Genomic DNA, 20,777 nt, shown 5'->3' on the forward strand with positions numbered 1-20,777 from the left:
CCGGCTCCCTCTGCATCATGGGAAGCAGGCCGGAACCCCGCCGCTAGATTAATGAGACGACGAGGAACAGGGGGACGGAGCCTCAGCTGCAACAACTCCCTGGATAAACACCGCTGAGATTGGCTATATGTAGTCCCCCCCCACCCCCCCGACACTGCTGTTGCACTTCTTCTAAAGTGTGAAGTGGCAAAGAGCTTGTGAGGAGAGTCAGTACATTAACACCGCCGATCACAGTCGGGACAGCCGCGGGTGATCCCTTCGACAAATAAGCTTCTAAGAGGAGAGCTGGACCCGCAGAGACCCCTCAGGACCCGGCAGTGTCACCCCCAACCCCCCCCCGATCGGTCCCCTCGCCACCGACAGAAATAAACGATGACCCTCTGCGTTCAATTGCCGCGGCCCATGGCAACAGCACGTTCTCCATGGAAACGCTGGCGATGCTGAGGAACAGGAAATGGCGGGGAGGGCGGTAATCCATAAGGCTGCTCATCAAAAGGCTACGGTTGTTGTCACTTTTCTGCCTGTGTGAGTGTTCAATCGAATTCATCGCGGCGGCGCCAGCAGAGCGCAGACAGACCCGGAGAGACTCGTTAGACGGGTCCAAATTACCCAGCGACAAAAAAAATGTATATCTGTTTCGCTTTATTCCCGAGCAAATAAAACTGAGCTTTTGTGCAAACAGTCGGGCCTCACAGAAGACAAACAGCTTTGGTCGGGCCGCTGGAATCGCACACGGGTCCATGGGTCAAGGTTAAGAACGACACCAGTGTAATCCTCAATCCTGTAAGCCCGTTAATCACGACGCTGCAAACAGTTACTAACGTGCTCGCCGGCTCCGTTACTGTCGAGAGACGCCTTGAAGGGATTAAGACACTAGACACAATAGAGCGATGAGGGGGAGCGGCGAACAGTGTGTTCCGAGAGGAGGTGGAAAGGCGGCGCGTCTCTATCGCTCTCGCCTCGTTACAAAATGGTGCCACGCGGCCGCTGTGCTGGAATCCTCCCGTACAGCGAGAAGCAAAGCGAAAGCGCATTTCTGTACTTGCATTCAGCCTCCTACCCTTTCATGCCAGAGATTGAACTTTAAAAAAGCACTCATTTTTTAGACTTCTTCTGAAGCAAATCTTAAGAAACAAACACGGAGCAAAAAGGTTACATTTAAAAAGTCAGTTGCAGGTTAGTTTTACTACCCCCCCCCCCCTTCCTTCAGCCAGCCTTGGCATTCATCAATATAGAATCAAATCAATCTGAATTCAAATTTCCATTTCATGCATTCATTGTGGCTGCGGCTGCGATTAAAGGCTTAGGCCATGAAATAGCGCGGAACGCGGCGCCGTATTCCACCACTCAGCCGATCCCAAGGCCTTAAGCAGGCAGCTTCATTTCTGCTGCAAACATCTACAGCGACACGTCCGTTTCATCAACTCATTTCAGGCCGCTGCGTGAAGGACAGCGGACTCGGGAGAGGGACCTAGTTCGGCCTTTCGCAGATTCTCTAGAAAGACTTTCAGAGCATTCCGCCTACCAAACCACGCGGCGAAATGATCACATCATTTTTCACAAACTCAATTTGCTGTCTTCACAGACTGAGGCCATTTTACAGCAGAAAAATAGGTTGCCTCAATTTGCCCGCAGCCCCTCCAATTACATCTCACGGCCCTACTTGGAGACCCCGGCGATTGAAATGGTAGCGATGTCACTGCTTGACACGGTAATGGGACAAAGAGGCAGAGACTCGTCTTCAAATCCAGACAAGGGAGTGAAATCTTTTCCTAAGAACAAGTGTCTTCCAGGACAATTGGATAGAATGTGGACATTTCTATAACACTGCTGTCTAATATTGACAGAGCGAGATCCCACCCTTTGACATCCATTAGAGGAGATCTTGTCAGATCCCATCAACACTGATACCATCCTCTCTGAAGACGACTTGATGCAGCGAGAGGCACAATGGCACGTCGCACAGTCACACAATGTGGAGACGATTAGGACCCAGATGAATGAAGACGCAGGGCAGAGAATAAAATATACATGGCGCTCTCCAACTCTCATTTTAGAACACGCTCCCAAAACCTCCCGTCCTCCTCGGTTAGGGGATGCGAAGCCGGAGCGCTGCGAGGTCGCCGGGAACTGTAAAATGGATTAGCTGGCAGCGTGGGAGGGAGCCACGGGGACACTGTGAGGAAGGGTCATTAGGGAACGGTGCAGAGATGTGAAATGGAGACTTTCCTCAATGGTGTTACTCCTCTGGGTGGTGGAGTGGCGAGAGCGGAACAGACACCTCCATCAATAGCCTCGATCACCTCCACGCAGCACGTCCAGAAAGCAGCGCATGCACATGTACCCCCCCCTCTCCTGCTGATACCCACTCGCAGCTAGCTACCACAGTATGTCTATTTATAGACGCCGTGTGCCCCATTTACAAGCATAGTGACACTGGATGTGTAAAAATAATTACAAAAAATAAAAGTGGGAAGATGGCAAACGTGCTGCAGACCTGTACGTCGAAACGGAGGAACCGCTGCCGCCGGCGAGTGACTGCCAAGGCGCGCGTCATGTCTGAATTAACTGCAATCTCATTCACGCAACTACAAAGTGGACGGATTAATCAAGAGGAGGAGAAATAATTGACCCCACTTTGGAGGCTCTGCATATGATTTCCTCCTTGAGTGGCATCACAGACTATTAGCCAGGGGCCACAGGAGAGGAGCTCCTACGGCGAGTGCAATTGGAAATACATAATCATTTCCTTCACTGGCCCTCTTTGGTGGCGTGCCAGCGTGGATATGGATGTCGCGCGGCGTGTTCATGCGCGGAATTATAGGAAGGGCTGGAGGCAATGAATAACCTCCGCGCCTCAAAAAGACAATGTTGTTTTTGTTTTTTTAAAGGGGTCCACTTGGCGGGTGGGAAGGGGCCCTCAGCCTGTTGGATCTCTGAGAGGAGAAATAAGCTTGTAGTGCGTCAGACAGCCAGCGCGAGGCACGGGGGGTGGGGGGAGGGGGGGTTGGTCATTTATCATTTTTGGCAGTGCTGGAAGAAAAGGGGAGGTGGGGCACGGTGGGGGGGGGAAGGGGGGGGGGCTTTCATATAAATTGAGTGTAGGTGGAATCAATGTGGCGTTGTTGGCGAGAGGAGGAGGGGGCGAGCGAGGCGGATCAATGCTGGTGGGAGTGACTGTTTGTTCACGTTGTTTATCTACTGTCATCTCAGCACGCTGCTGAAGGACAAGGGGACCGAGGCGGACGGCGCAATGTCTCCATTGGGACCCGGGCTTGGTAATGGGTCCCTCCTTATGCGGACAATGGGCATCACTCAGGAGGTGGAAGCCGTAGTGCTTGTTGTTGAGGCTCGGTAAATGCGCGAGTTCCGGAGGGGGGGTTAGATAGAGATCACCGTACTCCGTCAGTGTGGTTTTCGTACCGCTGATCAAATCAACGGAGGGAATCGTTCCCGAGCTGCACGGGATCTCTGTCTAGAGCACAGCAGTTTTACACCTGCAGCGGAACGGCAATAACAAATCTGCTGACCCGTCTTGAACCAGAGACGCTATCAAAGCAACAACAGGGCCTGTGATGACCGCAGATAAATATGAAAAAACGATCAAACTAATCAGAAAGCCCACAGGGCTGCTGCCCGCACATAAACAACACAACGGTCCAATCTGCCCAATCAATCTGGGCGAGGCTGAGGGGGGAGACGAGCCGAGCCGAGCAGAGCATGCATCTCTGGGCGTAATGGGGATAAGTGCGATACCCGCTCATGAAATGATGATGAGATGGATCCAGAGGCCGCCGAGTGAATTTCGGGTATTATCATTCCCAATGGAGCCTCCCGTCTCCGCTTTGCCTTCCTTTATTTTTTTTAACACCTTCCATTCTTTCATGTCCAGATAAGAAACCGCCCGCACTGATGTCGACTGCGATTTGCGCAGCAAGAAAAGCGTTCCCATGGGAATATCACGCTGCGGAAGAATAGCTGACACAAGAGAAGAGATCGTGTTGTTGCTCCTGTTGTTTTCGCCCGCGAGACCAAACGGACGGGATTGTTCCTCCTGCATGAAAACGTGCTCGTGATCGGCGGCTCGCTTTCAAAGACCCATCAGGAGAAACAGAAATGGCTTGAAGAAGTGTGTGTGTGTGTGTGTGTGTGCGCGCGCGCACAGTTTGTTTTACATAAACAAACTGTGCACACTTGACCCGTGCACCCTGCGCGGCAATTGCAGGGAATAAATCTGTGAAAACGCCTCATGATTGGTTTATCACAATAACACTAATTAGTCTCATACTTTCTCCCTTGATCGTATTTAACAGATAAAATGTTTTAAAAAGCTACACACAACCACAGTAAATCTACTCCGTATTATCTCTATTTTCATCTACAGTATGAGCTCTGGTGTGATGTTAACGGAAGCTAAAACCGGATTTGACTTAATAACTTGTGATTTTTTTTGTGTGAAAATTGTTAAACACACTTGTATCCTGATGATTCAAGAGCTGACATTATCTTGTTAAGACTAGATTACGAGGTTAAACGGAATATTCTGAATAAATACAAGATATCACTTGTAGTAAGGTCAGTCATCAAATAAGGACTGGATCTGGCAACGCGGTGCTTTTTGCCCCAAAAAAAAAATGAAATGAGCATCTGTGTGCATTAAAAGGACACTAGAGTGAAGGCCACCGAGAAGCAACTGCACATTCACAAACTGCCGCCTCGGGCGTCCAGCAGTCACGCTGTTATAACAGTTACATTGGTAAAGAGAAAGCCACTGCTAAAAAAGAAATTTAAAAAATGCACACGACAGCTGTCGTGTTTGCCGAAGGCTTGTGGGAGAATCGGAACCAAAACTGAAGGAAGTTAAATAGTGCAATCAGACAAAGATGGAAAGCCTGCTTCGAAAATGCTTCTTTGCAGCACAAAATCCCAAACAGAGGCCAAAACCTACACAGGAATGGCTTCAACACGACGACGCTAGCGTCCTGAAGTGGCGAGGTCCAGACCGCAATCCCAATTCCCAGAACGTGGGAGCGTGACGGCGCCTGTTAGTACATGTGCAGATACGGACGCATCCCCACAGCCTCTAATTGCTGTCAGGCTTTATCTGCTAACCACTAACCCGAGATGTAGTTAAAACTAATGCAATCACTATCTTGTTTTACATTTGGTCTGTTTGTTATCAGTTCAGTTTCCCCGTGTTGCAAACACGGCGCTGAGGCGCTCGGTCGCCATCCGGGCTGCTTTCCCTTCCTGCGCTCTCGCCCCGGACCGGGGGGGGGGTTGAGGCATGGGTGGGAGTCACGGAGCTGACAGGTCTATCTGGGCTCTGTCTACTGTGCTGGCTCGTCCCATTTCCTCCCTTCACGGCCGCCTCTACAGCTGCTGTGGATCCTCCCGTGTCGCCACACACACACACACACACACACACACACCAGTTTACAGAAGGGGGGTAGCGGTGGTCTGTGCGCGGGGTCAAGCCTCAACAGTGCTGCATGCAAGGCGCGAGTCCATGGAACACAACACTCTGAGATGAACGTTATTACATTATTTCCTTTGCGAGGGAAACCGGCCGGGGGGGAAGGGGGCGGGTGGGGCGGGTGGGGGGGGGGGTGCATTTATGTGGGAGGAGAGCTATGCTTTTCCCTGTCAGTTCAAGGAAAGCCATCAGAGTTATGGATTAAACGTCACTGTGCACCATTGTGCGCGCACAAACACACACACACACACACAGACACGCCCACACACACACTGAAGTGTTGCTAGATGCACGCGGCCCGGTGGTGGGCTCCGGGTCCACGCAGCCGAACCGAAAAAGCAGAGCGCCAGGTGGTGCGTTTGCGGTATCCAATGGAAAAGATGCCTCCCGTCAATAAGCAGCTGCCATCGTCAGTGCCGATCGGCCACACGCCGTCACCATAAACCCGATGTAACACCCGATTTCTCATTTGCCCCGCCTCCTGGCCAAGCGCGCGCGCGCACACGCACACGCACACACACACACACACACACACACACACACACACACACACACACACACACACACACACACACACACAGAGAGAGAGAGAGAGGGGGGGGTGTTCTCCCCCCGTTGGCAGTAACAGGTGTGTGGGGGTAGGAAGTAGTAAGCTGATCCAGCCATGAAGACCGGCTCCTTCTCGCTTGGCAAAACATTCCCTGTTTCCCAGTGTTTCCCTTCACCCCCTGGAGGGAAACTTCCAATCGCTCCAGCAGATCAATATGTCGTAGCCTCGGGATACGAGGCTCTCAGAGTTAACTAGAAGCACTTAAGGAGGAGAATCGGTGTTGATTACAAAGGGTTAATGAAAGCTTTTGTGCTGGCTACACTTTTTCTTTTCTTTTTTTTGACGGAAAAAACACAACTCAAGTCAGTTAGTTCATATATATTGATAACAAGAGCACAAGCCTGACTGCTGTTGATTTAATACGGCTGTTCTAGTCCGCGGCCTTGTGTTTTGACACTCTGCGGTGTACACACAGATGAAATAAAGGAGGACGAATGAAAGAAATATAATGGCTCCTTTGTCGGATGAGGGGGCTCGCCGCCACAGTTAATCACCGCAGCCTGGACAAGATGACCAGAAGGAAGCCAAAGTAGTAAATCTTTTATCTGCACTGCAGGTAAAAATACCGAGAACGATAAAGTTCAGGATGCCTCGACATCTTTACTCCAATATCAATTATTCAGCATCACCTTTTCTAACCCTTTAATTATACATTGGCGTTGGAATAACAAAAGGATAGAGCCGCTCGCCGTGTTCCCGCTTACAAAGGTCGTGACAATGGGACCGGATGGGCGGGGGGGGGGGGGTCTAGCCTTTAGGTGGAGTATCCGAGGAAGACGGAGGCACAAAGGCCTTGGGGCTGCCTGAGCCCTACTGTCAGTGATGACGAGCTGCGTGATGAGAGATCAGAAGGGTTAACTGAAACTCTGGCCTGTGGCCCCGCGCCGCTTACATTATTCAACAGCTTGTTACAACAGCCTGCTGCCTGATCTCACACACGGGGGGGGGGCAGAGCTGGAAACTCCAGGGAGGGGAACACTTGGGACGCATAGCCGGATTAGGGGGGGAAGGGGGTTTGAAGAAGGGACCAGGAGGATGTAGAGGAAAAAGAGATAAGAGAGAATGAGGGGGGGGGGGCACTGAGGGGGAAAAACAAAACGAGGATTAAATAGAATGAAAGGGGGGTACTAAGAAAAGAGAAGGATAAGGAAGTGGTGAAAGATAGTGGGAGCGCACAGGTGGACACGAGGCCGCCTATCCAAATCGGCCGGTTGCCATGGGAGACTGAATATGGACGTTTAACCTTTGACCACGTTACATACCATTTTTCTTAAGCGAAAGAGTTTTTTTTCCACAAGACTGTGGCAGAAAACGCCCCAGTCCGTTTACTCCCAGCGCAGTCGTGTTAAGCAAGGGTATTAATACAGGCCAATCAAAGCAAAATCACGTTCTTCTTTTTAATGAAATGATGTAAACAAACATCAGACGAGGGACTTTTGTCAATGTCAAAGTATTCCTACCGAGCATGTTCCGTGTTAAGTTCTTCCACTACTAATTACCCATTAGAGTCACCGGGGTAATGCAGCAGGATCCACCGGCTTTAGGCTCTTTGGGAAGGAGCGCTCATAGAAACAACAAAGCAAAACCGCATCCATCAGACGAGCACTGAATCGACAGCGAGCGTGTTTCGGCAGCGCCCCGTTTACAGACCCACGCTCGCGCCGCTCCTCGGTGAGCGGGCTCCTTTGTTCATTAATTGATTGGCCTCCCCCGCCGGTCCTCAGTAACTAGGTTACACAGATCCGTGATCCGACCCCACCCACCCGGCGAAAGGCGCAGGACAGATTGGCGACTCCAAGGCAGGAATCTGAGTGTTAATATAACTAATGGAGTGAGGACCTCAGTAACTTTATTGAAATCACCCTCATCTAATTAGAGGCAGCAGCTGATGAGAGCGGAAGAGGGACGGGAAGGAGGGTTGGATTCCATTATGAAAAGGGGGAAGTCACTGTCGGATCGAGCGAGGCCGCGGAAAGGTGAAGCGTTGACACACGGAGACGGAGGGATGGGTAGGTGCATTATCCAGCCGTCACACACGTCTCCACCACAGGAACATTACCGACCCGGGCTAACATAATGAAGCGGGCGAGGGGAAGTGCAGCAGAGAACATGTGAAGCTCTGCTCGTCTGGTACCACGTCACTAGGTGAGAGCAAGTGACCTCTGGGACGTTGCATTGCTGGAATAAAAAGGCGACCCCTTTTCGTCATGACCTCAAGTTGAACCCTCCCTCTGTAAGGGATCAGGGGGAAACTGCCCTGAAAAGTTCCCTTAAAAAAAAAAAAAAAAAAAGAAAGTAGAAAGAAAGTTGAAAAGAAAAATGCTAGATTGCCAATAATGGGTAGTTCCTTCCTTTTATCCTGTTTATTTTATCAGGTGGAGTGGTTGCAGTTTGTTGAAGGGCCCTGTATGATTTTGTGACTCCTGGAGCATAGAAGTATTTTGCTTGATTTCATTGGTTTGAAAAATGCGAGTGGTTTTGAGGAGTGGAAAAAGAAAATTGTCCCCCGGGTGCCGGCAGCCCAAGTGACCTGAAGCCACCTTGTCCAAAAAAACCATAACCACTAATAAGAATCTTAGAAAATGTGTCGTACAAGAGGTTTAAGGTGTCCTGTTTGGGAGGAACATGTTGTTGTGGAATAGATGACAAGCCCTAACGTTTGAAATAAGATGTTATACGCTTCTAATCTTATATAAACACAACAGGACCGCCGTGACTCTGAATTCTCATTTAAAAAAGAGGCATGAAACCCCCACAGCGAAGCAAACCATAAATATCTCACCGCGCTTTACAACGCCTCCGACAACAGAGACGGACACAAGCTGTGGCCTCGCTGTCGGCACGGGGCGCGACAGCTGAACCCACGGGCGCTCTGCACCCGCCCTGCATTCCTCAGAGGAGGCGGGTTTCCACCTCAGGTGACGGGACTGCGCCCGCTCAGCTAGCAGAGACGGGGGCAAACGGTGTCACTATCGGCCCGGCGGATACGGGGCGTGAGCGCTGTGGGTGTCATTGGCGATGGATGTGGATTTGGGAAGGAAAAAAGGAAAGTAAACATTATGACTCGGCATAATACACCGTGACTGCACACAACATAATCTTAATATATTCTTGGATTCTTCAGACCGGAGCGGTCGGCATCGTTTTTCGAGCTCCACCTTAGAGCCGCCCCCCCCTCCCCGAGCAGCAAAAGATGGCTTTTAGGTCACGTGAGAAGACATTACTGTCAATGGCAGCCAGAGGGAGAGAGAAAAAGAAGAAACCGATGAAGAAATCAAGCATTGCACTTGTATTCCTGCAAATGAACCCATTCTGCAATTCCCCCCCCCCCCCGATGGTGTTGTCGTTACGGTACCACTAATTCATTGCTCTCGATTATCCAGCAGCAAGGTTTTGAAGCTCAGCCTTCTGTTTCATCGCACGCCGGTGGCCCGGGGCGCCCCCCATCAGTCGGGACTACAAACAGCTTTCCCTCTGGTGAATGAAAGAACTGCATTATCGTAGCAGCCGGCTCTTCGCTTTCATTTCAGACGCTCCATGATGGCGTTCTGTGGAGTGGGTAAAATGTCAGGCTGTAATGAACAGTGAGGTACCCCCCCCGACCACAATCATCCCCTTGTCAGAAAGAGGATGCTGACGTTAAGTGACACATCATTTAAATATTGGATGTTTAGTGCCCATTCAATCCATTAATACAAACAAAAACAAAAAAAGAAAAAGAAATGAGCCATTTTCCTGGCTCCGTCACGCTTCACCTCGCCTCTCCTCTCACACGTGGAAGCGTACACGGGTCTAATTAGCTGCGTCGTATCCCTCGGTGGCTCCGCCATTTCCTTCTCCCGGAGACGATCAACCAGCGGCGCCCCGACATCAGCCTGCGCATCAACGCAATTAGGCGAAGAGTGAGACGCGAGGCACGCAGTCACATCTCCCCGGCTTCATTAGGGCCCACAAAAGACGAGCCGGCGACAGACGAGCGCTGCGTCTGCAGGCCGGGAGGCGCTGAGCAGGTGTTCTTGGCAACCCAGACTGTCACTGTTCGAGCTCGTCCCGGGGAACACAACATGTACGCGTTTAGGAGGTTGTAAAGACCTCGAATGGCCTATTCAAACAGATGACACTTGGCTCATCTGTTGATTACAGCAGAGCGGTGACCGACCCTAAAATGGAACCTGCGCTCGGCCTCGTCGGCGCCAACGAGCCGTGTGTGTCGTGTTCAATGCCATTCTTTCGGATGCAGGTTGGACCTTTATACTGCAGGGTTTCCCTTACCATTGAAGAACCAGCAGACAGAGCAAAGGAGCCCGCAACGACTACTCACCACCCCCCCCGCACCTCCCGCCGCCGGTCCATTTCGCCGCCGCAAGGTCGTAAACCTAGAGGAAACACTGCACTGTGTGCAAGTGATATCTTTCAGTAAGAATCTAATATTAAGCCAAGGCTATCCACAGCTGACATGACTGGAATGAGGATACGGGCCCCCCCATTCTGCCGTTCCACCAAAAGTTTTTAGTATGTACGACGTTTAGTGCAGAGTTTTGAGACGGACGTCGAATGGAAGCACGGCGAGTCGATCCCTCGGCGTCACCCGACCCGTTTCCCGCGCTGATCCCGGGAGGACGGAACCAGGGGAAGCGTCCACATAATTTGACATGGAGCCGGCTTAAGACAATCCATTGTTTCGGAGTCTTTCCAGATGCCGCATACTTTAAATTGTAGCATATTCTGGGCAAGGTTTGTCATTTTTCACTCAATCTCTTGGGCTTCCAATTAGTTCACTTCAGCCGAGACGCCACCCGATGCAAGTGAACTTGCGAGCCCTGTGGGTGCGTTCAGTTTCGTTACAACAAATCCTCCAGCAACTGCTGAAAATCATTTCCTCAAAGACAAGAAAGAAAAACACAGCTCCCCACGGTCCAAATGCTGCTTATTAAACTGCTTGTTTATGCCAAGAATACATTTGTAATAGAACACTGCGTATTTGTCATTTCGAGGATTAGTTCTTGGCAGGTTAATCATCAAAATTACATAGGAGGCTTAGAAAAGAATAATATTTAAAAAAAGAAACCAACAGCAACCTCGGCTGCATAATATTTCTTTATAATCAGCTTGATGCGATGCAAAATATAATCATTTCAACTAATGATGTCGTTTATTAAAAAGGCCAATCGCTAAACAACACAGAGCCGGGGCCTACAACTCATCACATGAAGCCCTCCGTCTCATCGGATTTCTGTTTGCTCATTCAGTTTTGCTAACATCATGAAGGATGGTACATCAAATGAAACAATGAGCTGCAACAACTAATAACACATTTCTCAAGCAAAACAGCCAAACCGTTCATTGATGCAGGTTATTTCTTCTCTTTTGACACATATGAAAGTCATTTAAACATTTGGAGGTTTTAGAAAATAGATGTTAGTTGCAGCCACAGTGTTGGATTGAAAATGAAGAAATACATCTAAATACAAGGCGCTCCAAGATGGAATTGCACCATCAATCCATCTAGCCGTGTACGGGGGGGGGTATATGCTACCATGACAACACAAAGTCCTGCCATGTACTGGGATGTGAACGCAAATACATGGATCATCTTCAACAGTCGACGTTGCGGAATCCCAGCATGAGGTTTTCATTTTGGACCCTCAGACCACCTCAAAGGCACAGAAAGGCATCGATGTCCCATCATCAGATATGCTTTCAACTGACATTACAGCACACAGCGGATATTTACAGCTTTCTGGAAACATCTGTAGACCACGGAGGGCCTTCAGGCCGGGTAAACAACACGCTTACCAGAATCGCACTCGCCCATGCTAACCCGGCCTGTCGATCACAAGAACCAAGCGACTCGGACGCCGATGAAAGAACACGGCTGCGCAGTGGATGACACAACGCCGCGGAATGAGGCTGCATCACATGAGCAGCGTGAAACTTGTGGCAATGAACTGCAAAAGACAAAAAAGAGAGAGTTCAACACTCAAAGAAAAAGAAAGAAAAAAAATGTTCAGCTAATTGAGACATTTTGCTCAAAAGAACTGCCGCAATTCGTTTGGGGAAAGCTTGAGCGGCGACTTCGGAAATGTGTAAGGAAAGAAAGAGAAAGCCGGAGAAGGTAGAACAGAGGGAACCCAACAGAAGACAAGAGAACAGTCGGAACACAGCACACCAGAACAGGCTGTAATTGTGTTGTGCAGGACTGACCCCAGCGCATCCCAGCAGGCATTGCATGATGAATGGGCCCGGCGATGACTACATCCCACAGCCCTCCTCCTCCTCCTCCTCCTCCTCACATGCTCTTTTCTCTCCTTCTCCTCTCTGTCGCCGCTATTAGCCCTCCTTCTGTCCCTCCCTTTGCTCCCCTGCTTTCCCCCAAAACCGCACTCTATTGAGCTGCTGCCATCCCACAAGATTAATTTGCATTCAGTGCACTTAGTCCTGGTATTGTGCTCTGACACAATGACATATTACAGCGCATGGCACACCTATTAAACATGTAGTCCAGCTTCAGGGGCTACCTTTGTTTTTGTGCACGATTGTTATGATAGAGTACAAACGTGCAGAACGAGAAGCACGAGGCTTGATCAGTTCTAAACGCACAGCGGCTCTGACACACGAGCCACGGCGGGACCACTACAGGAACAGTTAGATAACCTCGATTAATGATTCACTAGACACCAACTAATAAACTGGGTCAGATTGCGTTAGCGGCAGTAGCAAGAGCAGAGAGACCTTCAGGTTAGGCTGCGTAAGAGCGAGACGGGGAGGGAGCAAGAAAAAGAAAATTAAAGACCGGGAGAAAAGGCGACGGAGGTGTTGCTGTAACCTCGCTATATACCCTGAGGAAAGAGGCAGTAATGCATGGGAAATGGGCTCTTTTCTTCCAGATTCCCTTGCCCCTGTTCTCCTTTGACTGTTCCATCATGCAGACGTCCAAGGGGAGCATGAAGAGGGAGACGGAATTTAATTTGCTACACCGTTTTCGAGCCTTCGCCCGTTGTGCCTGGGGGACAAAAGAAATGGATTCTGGAATTTTAGAAAAAAAAAAAAGATGAGTGAAACGAAGGAATATAACGGGGTACTCAGGAGTGGGCATAAGAGACAATAGCACGGGGGGGGAGCAGCAGAGGCGGTGGGTAGTGGAGGTGGGGGTGGGGGGGGGGTTGTTATGTGGGCCAGATATTAACTGTATGGTTATCATAAAGCCGCTCAGAGGCCCGGCCATCTGGAGAGGTCACAGGTCTCAGACCACCGGTTCAGGGCGGCGATAGTGGCCGCTGCTGAGGGAGCGTCGGCCAAAACACGAGAGGTTGCTGGGAGGGAGGTGGGGGTGGGGGGGGGGGGGGGGTTAACATGCCATCCATTGCCTCACCCTGCTGCGCTCCCTGGGGTTATTGAGGCGGTGAATGTGCGTCTCCCCCGTAAGCCATGCCGCATCTTTAGGCTGTTACTCAAAAAAAAAAAAAGGGGGGGGGGGGGGGGGGGTCTCAGCAGAGTGACATCAACACTGTGACTACGCCTGTGTGCAGGAGGCAAGTGGGCCGACATGGGCGTGGAGGGTGGAAACAGTAGAGGTGGCGGACTATGTGGGAGTCACATTACTCCCCTCCAGCTCTCTGTGTGTGTGTGTGTGTGTGTGTGTCGCACTTTGAGGACTCAACAGAAAAGCCGGAGTCTTGAATACTTGAAGCAGATCAGAGGCAACGAACGGGACAAAAAAAAAAGGGAGCACTAACAAAAGAAAGAGTACTAAAAATCACCAGCGCTCTCGGTGCGTAGCCTTGGCATTGGGTTGTGGGATGACTCCAGTTTATCCTGTACAATACAAAAATGTATATATAAATAAATAAATGAGGGGGGGGGGGGGGGGGGGGGCGCTCCACCTCGGCCCATTGAGCGCAAATGAGCTCTGGTGGCGCTGCAGCCGAGAGATCGGGGGGGGGGGGGGCCATTACGGAGGGAAAACAAACACGGACCTCTGGCCAGGCTCACAGAGTGGCCCAGACACCTGTGTCCCATTCAGCCAACACATCCGGCCACTTAACACAGAGGGGGGGGGGGGTGTTTGGAGGCTTGCACGCCCCACTTTGAGTCCTTCAGTTTAGCTTCTTTACCCACACAGCCTGCGAGCCTCCTTGCGGGGACCAGATGCCGGCGGCTGCAGCGCGTGCCCCCCCCCCCCCCCCCCCACCCACCCTCCCACAGAGCGCTGAACCGCTCCGCCAGCTGACCATCACAACTGACCCCGTTCGAAGCGGCACCCTCGGAGACAAAAAGGCAAAAAAAAAAAAGGCCTAAACAAAGCTCATTCATCTTGCTGTCATTTGCAGTCTCCATCCGTTCTCCGCTCGAGATGGCCCAGCTGCATCGGACCTCAAAAAGGTGCCAACACGTGTCCTGCACAGACACACACACACACCTCCCTACCACCCAGGTTGGATGAGAGACAGCAGGATGGGCAGCCACGGCAGCGCCTCGGATCAGCGGAGGGGGGCATGCTTGGCGCTGCCAGCAGCCGGACCTCGGGTCGGCACCATTACAGCTCGTTCCACACACAGCGAGTCAAAATGGAGAAGAGATTTGCCGTCAGCTGAGGTCAGTTTGTTACGCCGGATTCTCAATGCAACGCAATGAACTGAAATGGAGACGACCCCCCTGACCCTGGCAATCCACTTATAGTTTCCAGCCAAAAGATTGAGCCGGATAGCCGGGCTGAGCCTTTTGGATGTAGCGGGTCGGTTTGCAGTCAGGCCCCAGCGCGCTCACAGATGGGAGCCGACTGAACACCAGATGACTTGCTGCGCGGCGGCGCGGCGGCTCGGCCTGCTCTGAGGCCAAGAGAAAGGGGATTGAGGGACGAGGGGGAACAAGGGCACCAGATGTCCCGCTTTAGTTCACCCTGCTGTCCCTGGCAGGACGCCGCGAAGCGCCGACCTGGTCTGATCTCAAGGGCGCGTCACGGACCAGCCCGTTGTTGTGTTGCGCTGTTGTCCTCGCCGACAACGCTCTCCATCATTGCAGCAGGCAAACAAAAGAAGACAGAAACCGCCACCCTGTGCAGGTGTTCGCTCCTCAGTTTGCAACAACATCCGCGCTGACCATGACATCACCGCGAACACCCACTCCGGAATGCAAACACTGAAACACGCGGCCTTTGCGACGGCACTGTGATCTTCCATGAGTCTCAGAAAGGAAAAAGAAAAAGAAAAATTGGTGTGCATTTTACAAAAATGAGTCAACATTTGGTACGGCTTGGTTACGGCTCCAGAATCAGTTTAAACATTACGCCAACAAGCCTCATCTACTGCCGCTTTTTTCTTTTTCCCCAATGGAAAGAAGAAAGAGTTTACATTCCACTTCTATGCTTTGTGTACCGTAAGAACCCTGAGGCGTGCATGCCTGTACACATGTAAGCCCTGAGGTAGGTGAGAGTAGGTGCGTGAGAGAGATCTAAGGTGCAGCCAGACCCAGCGAGGCCACCAGACAACTGGGTAAACATACAACCCCCCGCCCCCCGCCCAGCCCCCTCCACCTGACCTCCGTGCTCACATCAGTGAGGCTTCAGTACAAAGCCATTGGTCCAATGATCTATAGTTGATGTCAAACACTTCACAAAAGCACAGTCTTGCTCTCCTAATGAGAATACAAAAACCTCGAGCTCATTGTAGAATGCTCGAAATCCTTAATATAAATTATTGGCACGCCTCAATGCAATGCTAAGGAAACACAAAACACATTCATCTGAAAAGCAGCCCGTCGTATGGCTCCACGGACGGAGAAAAGACTCCAATCTAAATGGGATCCGGTGACTGATGGCGCCTATGATGAGGACAGGGTTAGAACATCCCGCAGTGAAGAGGTGCATTCCCATTACCGCGTCCCTCCGTCTCCGCAAACGGCTTCATTAAGCAGGCCGGTGCCGAGCGCTCCCTTGTCGAGTCCACGGGCGGCGTGTCCCCCGAGGGTCCGCTGGAATGTCTGAGGTGAAGTCCATTAACACCCGACCGCTTGTTTTTTGATCACTGAATAAAACAGGGGCCTTTTTTTTCTTCTGCGTCACATATATAAATAGCCGTCAGCTTAGAAGCACATTTCCTTCACTGACCACATTGCTCGGTTCTCTTGATACGTCTCCTCACAGGTGTTGATCTCCAGCCAGGTGAATTTGTCTTACGGGAAGAGCAACGTCACACACAAGTCTTCCTGCCAAAACTTGTCTAGAGAGCAGCCGAGCAGGACCGGATGTCCTCTTGGTCGTAGCTCGGAAGCTACAACCCGCTACTTCATCGTAACATCGGCCTAAATGCCGGAAACGATGACAACGGTCTACGTCTAAACGGTGGTGCGTGTGATAGCTTGAGGAGCTTTAAAGAAAAAAAACATACCATCCCGTGCCGGAGAGGAGTCCGTATCTCACAAGACCTGTCCTGCTCCTGTGGCGAATTCCGCGATCCTACGAGCAACCCGGGCCCTCCACCTCTCAGCCCATGACATCGCCCTCAACTTCCCCAGCACTTAGGCTCCCGTCATGTGTCATCGGAGGAAAAGCTGCACCCATGTCACCATTATTCGTCTGGATACAGGAACCTCTGGAATGTATCGGATTCCTGCCTCGAGGGGAGGCGCGGGGGAAACATTGTCCTTCCTTCCCCAGCGAGCCTCTCGCACTTCTCTCCCCTCGCGCTTCATTCACCAGGCCTGCTGGCTTCACGCCGCTCATCGCCCATCACACATGTGCTCACAATTTTGATTTCACAATAGAAGAATCATGTGGGAGACGGTTTACAGCTTAGGGAGCGTTTTTTTTGTTGCCTTCTTTGAATTTCTAAAAGGCCTGCACCAATGGGTATACACCCCACGGTCACCAACCCCCGGCTACATTTGCGGCTGGGTCACACTTCCGGTCTTGCCTTAGCACAACCAGAAGTTCCAATTAGACAGCATGTTTTCCCTCCAATGCAGCCACGCCGTATCTCCCCTCTCCAGAGAGCCACGGTGATGCCGAGCAGTACTCCGGACTGTAGTATTGAGTATCTCTGAGTCACTGGCCTGCGTAATTCAGTCTAGGGAATTATGACAGTGGAAAATCATTTCCCCGGGCCGGGGGGATAGGAGGCCATGGCTAATCGTTCAGTAATCTGATCTGCCTGCATACTGTAGCGTTGGGCCGCGCCGCTAGCCTAGCAAGCCGGTCACCCATGTGGACGCCCGCGATGCCTGCCAACTATCTGATGGAGGTCAACGCGATTCCAAAAACAACTCTCCAGGTTTTCCCGAGGATTACAGATGCTATCGGATCATTTGCTAATACTTGCTTGCACTGTGCCGTTTGAAATGTATTTACTCTGGTCTTGCTCCCGATAGCAGCCTAAGCCAACAAACGCCACAGCCACATTCCAGGCAAGGAGCGTGCCCTTTAATACATACTCACAGGCCAAAGAGGTACAATCTTCATGCTGCATTCTGGTGCATTAATCCAAAAGTTGGATTTAGTGAGGAAACATCAGAGTTTGCCTGTCAAACAGCAGGATGTTTTGGGTGCACTTCCAATCGTAGCTGCTAGTATCTAGTGGAGCCGGTGGTGTTGTAGTAGTAAATGAATAAGAGCCATAGGGAGCAGGGCTGTGGCACAAAGCAGTGCTTATACCCAGCAGAGAGGGTTGTGGCAGGGGGGGGACTTGAGTTTTGGAAAGATGCCTGGCTTCAGCCCGACTTTAAAAAGAGGTCCCCCCCCCCATCCCCCCTACACACACACTGAGTGCAAATACAAGGGGCACTGACATGGAAAAATACAAGAGATGGCAAGTTGTTGGGCACTTAAGTTGCCAACAGCTACCTTGTGTAAAGCATTAAATGTGATGTCACTGCAATTCAACCGACATCCTACTCAATGTGGAGATCAACAGCAGACAAGGCAGTCAGAGCTTCTCCATCCAAGCCCAAAATTTGTACATGAAAAATTCTCTGCCATCATTTTCCATCCGGAATCCCCGGCCGAACAGTGTTTGGTGCCGTCGATCCGTCACATACTGTCAGGCCCACGGTGTTTTATCAACATCTGTGTGGAGGCATTGTAACTCGGTTGCAGCATTTCACAGGCACATATATCTGAGAAAAGAGATGCTGGTGCATGATCGAAAGGCTGAGGGAGCAGCGGCAGCCTCCATCGACAGAAAGCGCCGGATCACAGCACATCACAGCATGCCCGGCCGCCAAAGGGAGCAGTCAGATGGAGGGTTAGAAAAACAGGCAAACTGATAAATAGAGCGCAGCGCTAAACAAATGACAGCAATCAAACTGATTTTTTTAAATCTTATCTGCGAATGGATTAAGCCCCTACATTTTATTACCGCTCTCCAAACGATGAATGGGACAAACAACACATGGCTTGGGAACAGCAACAACGTGAGGCCACATAAAAGGCACGATACGTAAAAGCAGAAGTATGGCACTTCTCAGTCACACGAATGTCTCCTGCAGCAGCAGGAGAAGTGCAGGGAAAGCCCTTCTGACTTTGCCAAATGCCTTCTGAACAGTGAGTCATTCTCATTCTCCTTTAGTAATGCGCGCAAATCCCCGCAGCAGCAGCCCTCAGACAGGTCTGGACCTCCTCTTTGTTTGCTACAGAGCAGAGTGCTTTTAGTATTTAACACATGCAGCTGAAGGACGGTGGCGATGCACAACAAAAGGGCACCAAAAGCAGCCCGACACAGCAAAAAGATAAGATCTTATTTAGGAAAAGCACACGACCGTCGGCGCAACAAACACCCTCCCCGTGTAAACAACATACCGAAACACACAACTGCGTGCACGTTTGTGGAGGGCACGTCACAAACTACCCAACTTTTTAGGTGAAGTGAAAACGAATAGACTTTACGGTTAAGATCATTGTCTTTAAATCGCGGTGCATATAAACGTATTGGTGATTCCTACAGGTAGCTGCACGACGGCCCGATGCATCGTCCGTTCCAAGAACGCAGAGCCGGTAAACACCGACGATCATTAACGCAAGTTCCCCGAAACCATCGGGACAAATCGGATCACGTCGGTGCGGTCGCCGCATTCCCACGTTGATCTTTTACACCCCCCTCTCTCTCTCTGTCTCTCTCTCTCTGTCATGTGCGGTGCTATCAGATTAGGTGACCGGCAGTCGTATCGACCTTTCATCACAATTCGCACACTGAATCGTTTGTCCCTTTTTCCCTCCGTTCTAAAGGGACGCGCGAGCCGCGTGACGTTTGATTCCGAACAGCAAAACAAAGCTAACCTGAGGCGAGCGACGGACGATCCGCTGCACGTCGCAGCCGCTACGAAGTTACAACAACAACAAAAAAAAAAAAAGAAAGAACCAAGTTCCTCGCATGGCCGGTGCCGGGCTGCGTTAATGGCATCCGGCTGGATAAAGGAATTCCGAGGTTAAAAATCACAGGGGCGAAGCGGCCGGACGCGGCTCTTCTATCGGCTCTATCCCGAGCGCAAACTTCCCACCCGACGGCTCGCGTCGCAAAAACGGCGTCCCTCGTTTCGTCCCCCCCCCCCCGGGACGCACCGGGGAAGAAGCCGAGCCTTCCCTCCACTCCGTCGCCGGGGCTTTGCGTCTCGAGCCGGGAGATAGTCAGGCCGAAAAAAGACTGGCCTCGCTCTCGGTCTGCGCGAGACAATGTTTCACTGGCCCGGGAGGGCGAGCGAGCGGCGGCGGCGAGGGGAGTGTGCTGGCAGGGAGGGGGGGAGGCTCTCGGTCGTGTGCGTTAGCTGTGCAAATGTGCGACTAAACCCCCTGTGCTCACCTCGTTTGCGGGTCCGGTTAGATTGGAGGGGCAGCCGGGGGTGGCTGGCGGGCTGGCTTGCTGGTGGTGGTGGTGGTGGTGGTGGGGGGGGCTACGCGGTCCAGGTGGCGGGGTTGAAGCGCGGGGCTCACGTCGTCGTCCCGGTCGCGCTGGCGGCCGTGATGTGGAAGCGGACTCGGCCGGGAGGAATCGGGAAATCTGAGAATGCCCCCCTCTCTTCTTCTTCTGCCTCTTTTTTTGCAGCTCAGCGCGCCGGCAGTGGCCCATATCTGTCGACAGGGGGCGCAAGCACGGCACCGTTTGGGCTCTGATATGCGCATGCACGCGCTGCACTGAACTCCTCAAAGAAATGTTTATCTACATCTATAATCTCGAGTATAGTGAGATTACACAGCCCCGATGAGATTTCTGTGTGTGGCAATGCCTCGGGATTAAATCGTGCGGTGCATGATACTGGGATAATCCTGAAAGTTATTGTGAATGCTATTTTGGGGGGGGTGGCAGTTCTATGATTGTCGTAGTGGTTTTGATTGTGATTGATTGAATCTGTGTGTCTGGCATACAAAAGAAATAGATTTAGCCTGTAATCAAAAATCACTTACTATAATGATACATGCAAAACGTTCGGAGATTACTTTTCTCTGATATTTACATTATATTCGCAAGGTATTGTTAAGGTATTATTGCTACAAATATAACATATTTCAGGGGGAACAGATGAATGAGGATGAAATACAAAACATCCGCAGGAGTGAGAATCTAATATGTTGAATGGAGGTAAGAAACCTGCAGCCGTGAGGTAATAGTACACATACATGTCCCCTGACCTTGTGACTTGTGAGGATGGTGATTTTGTTTACATAATGGCTAATTCTAAGAAAAATCAGTCCTTCAAAACAGCTTG

General features: G+C 51.1%; 1 protein-coding gene across 6 annotated transcripts in view; it reads right to left on the bottom strand.

Annotated features, from left to right (window-relative positions):
* ndst1a (N-deacetylase/N-sulfotransferase (heparan glucosaminyl) 1a) overlaps nt 1-20,207 on the bottom strand; it is a 35,768-nt gene extending 15,561 nt beyond the window's left edge. The window contains exons 1-2 of one of the 6 annotated variants that reach the window (XM_078102202.1): nt 19,874-20,207; nt 11,883-12,034 (exon numbers count right to left, since the gene is read on the bottom strand). The gene's annotated coding sequence lies outside the window, so the exon portion shown is untranslated. Of the gene's footprint in view, nt 1-11,882; nt 12,035-16,471; nt 16,590-19,353; nt 19,754-19,873 lie in introns of those variants that run through there. The other 5 variants (XM_078102204.1, XM_040173508.2, XM_040173507.2 and 2 more) reach the window with 5 other exon arrangements.
* Between the last annotated feature and the right edge of the window lie 570 nt (nt 20,208-20,777).

The sequence above is a fragment of the Gasterosteus aculeatus genome, chromosome 4, assembly GCF_964276395.1.
Source record: "Gasterosteus aculeatus chromosome 4, fGasAcu3.hap1.1, whole genome shotgun sequence".
Classification (NCBI taxonomy): Eukaryota; Metazoa; Chordata; class Actinopteri; order Perciformes; family Gasterosteidae; genus Gasterosteus; species Gasterosteus aculeatus.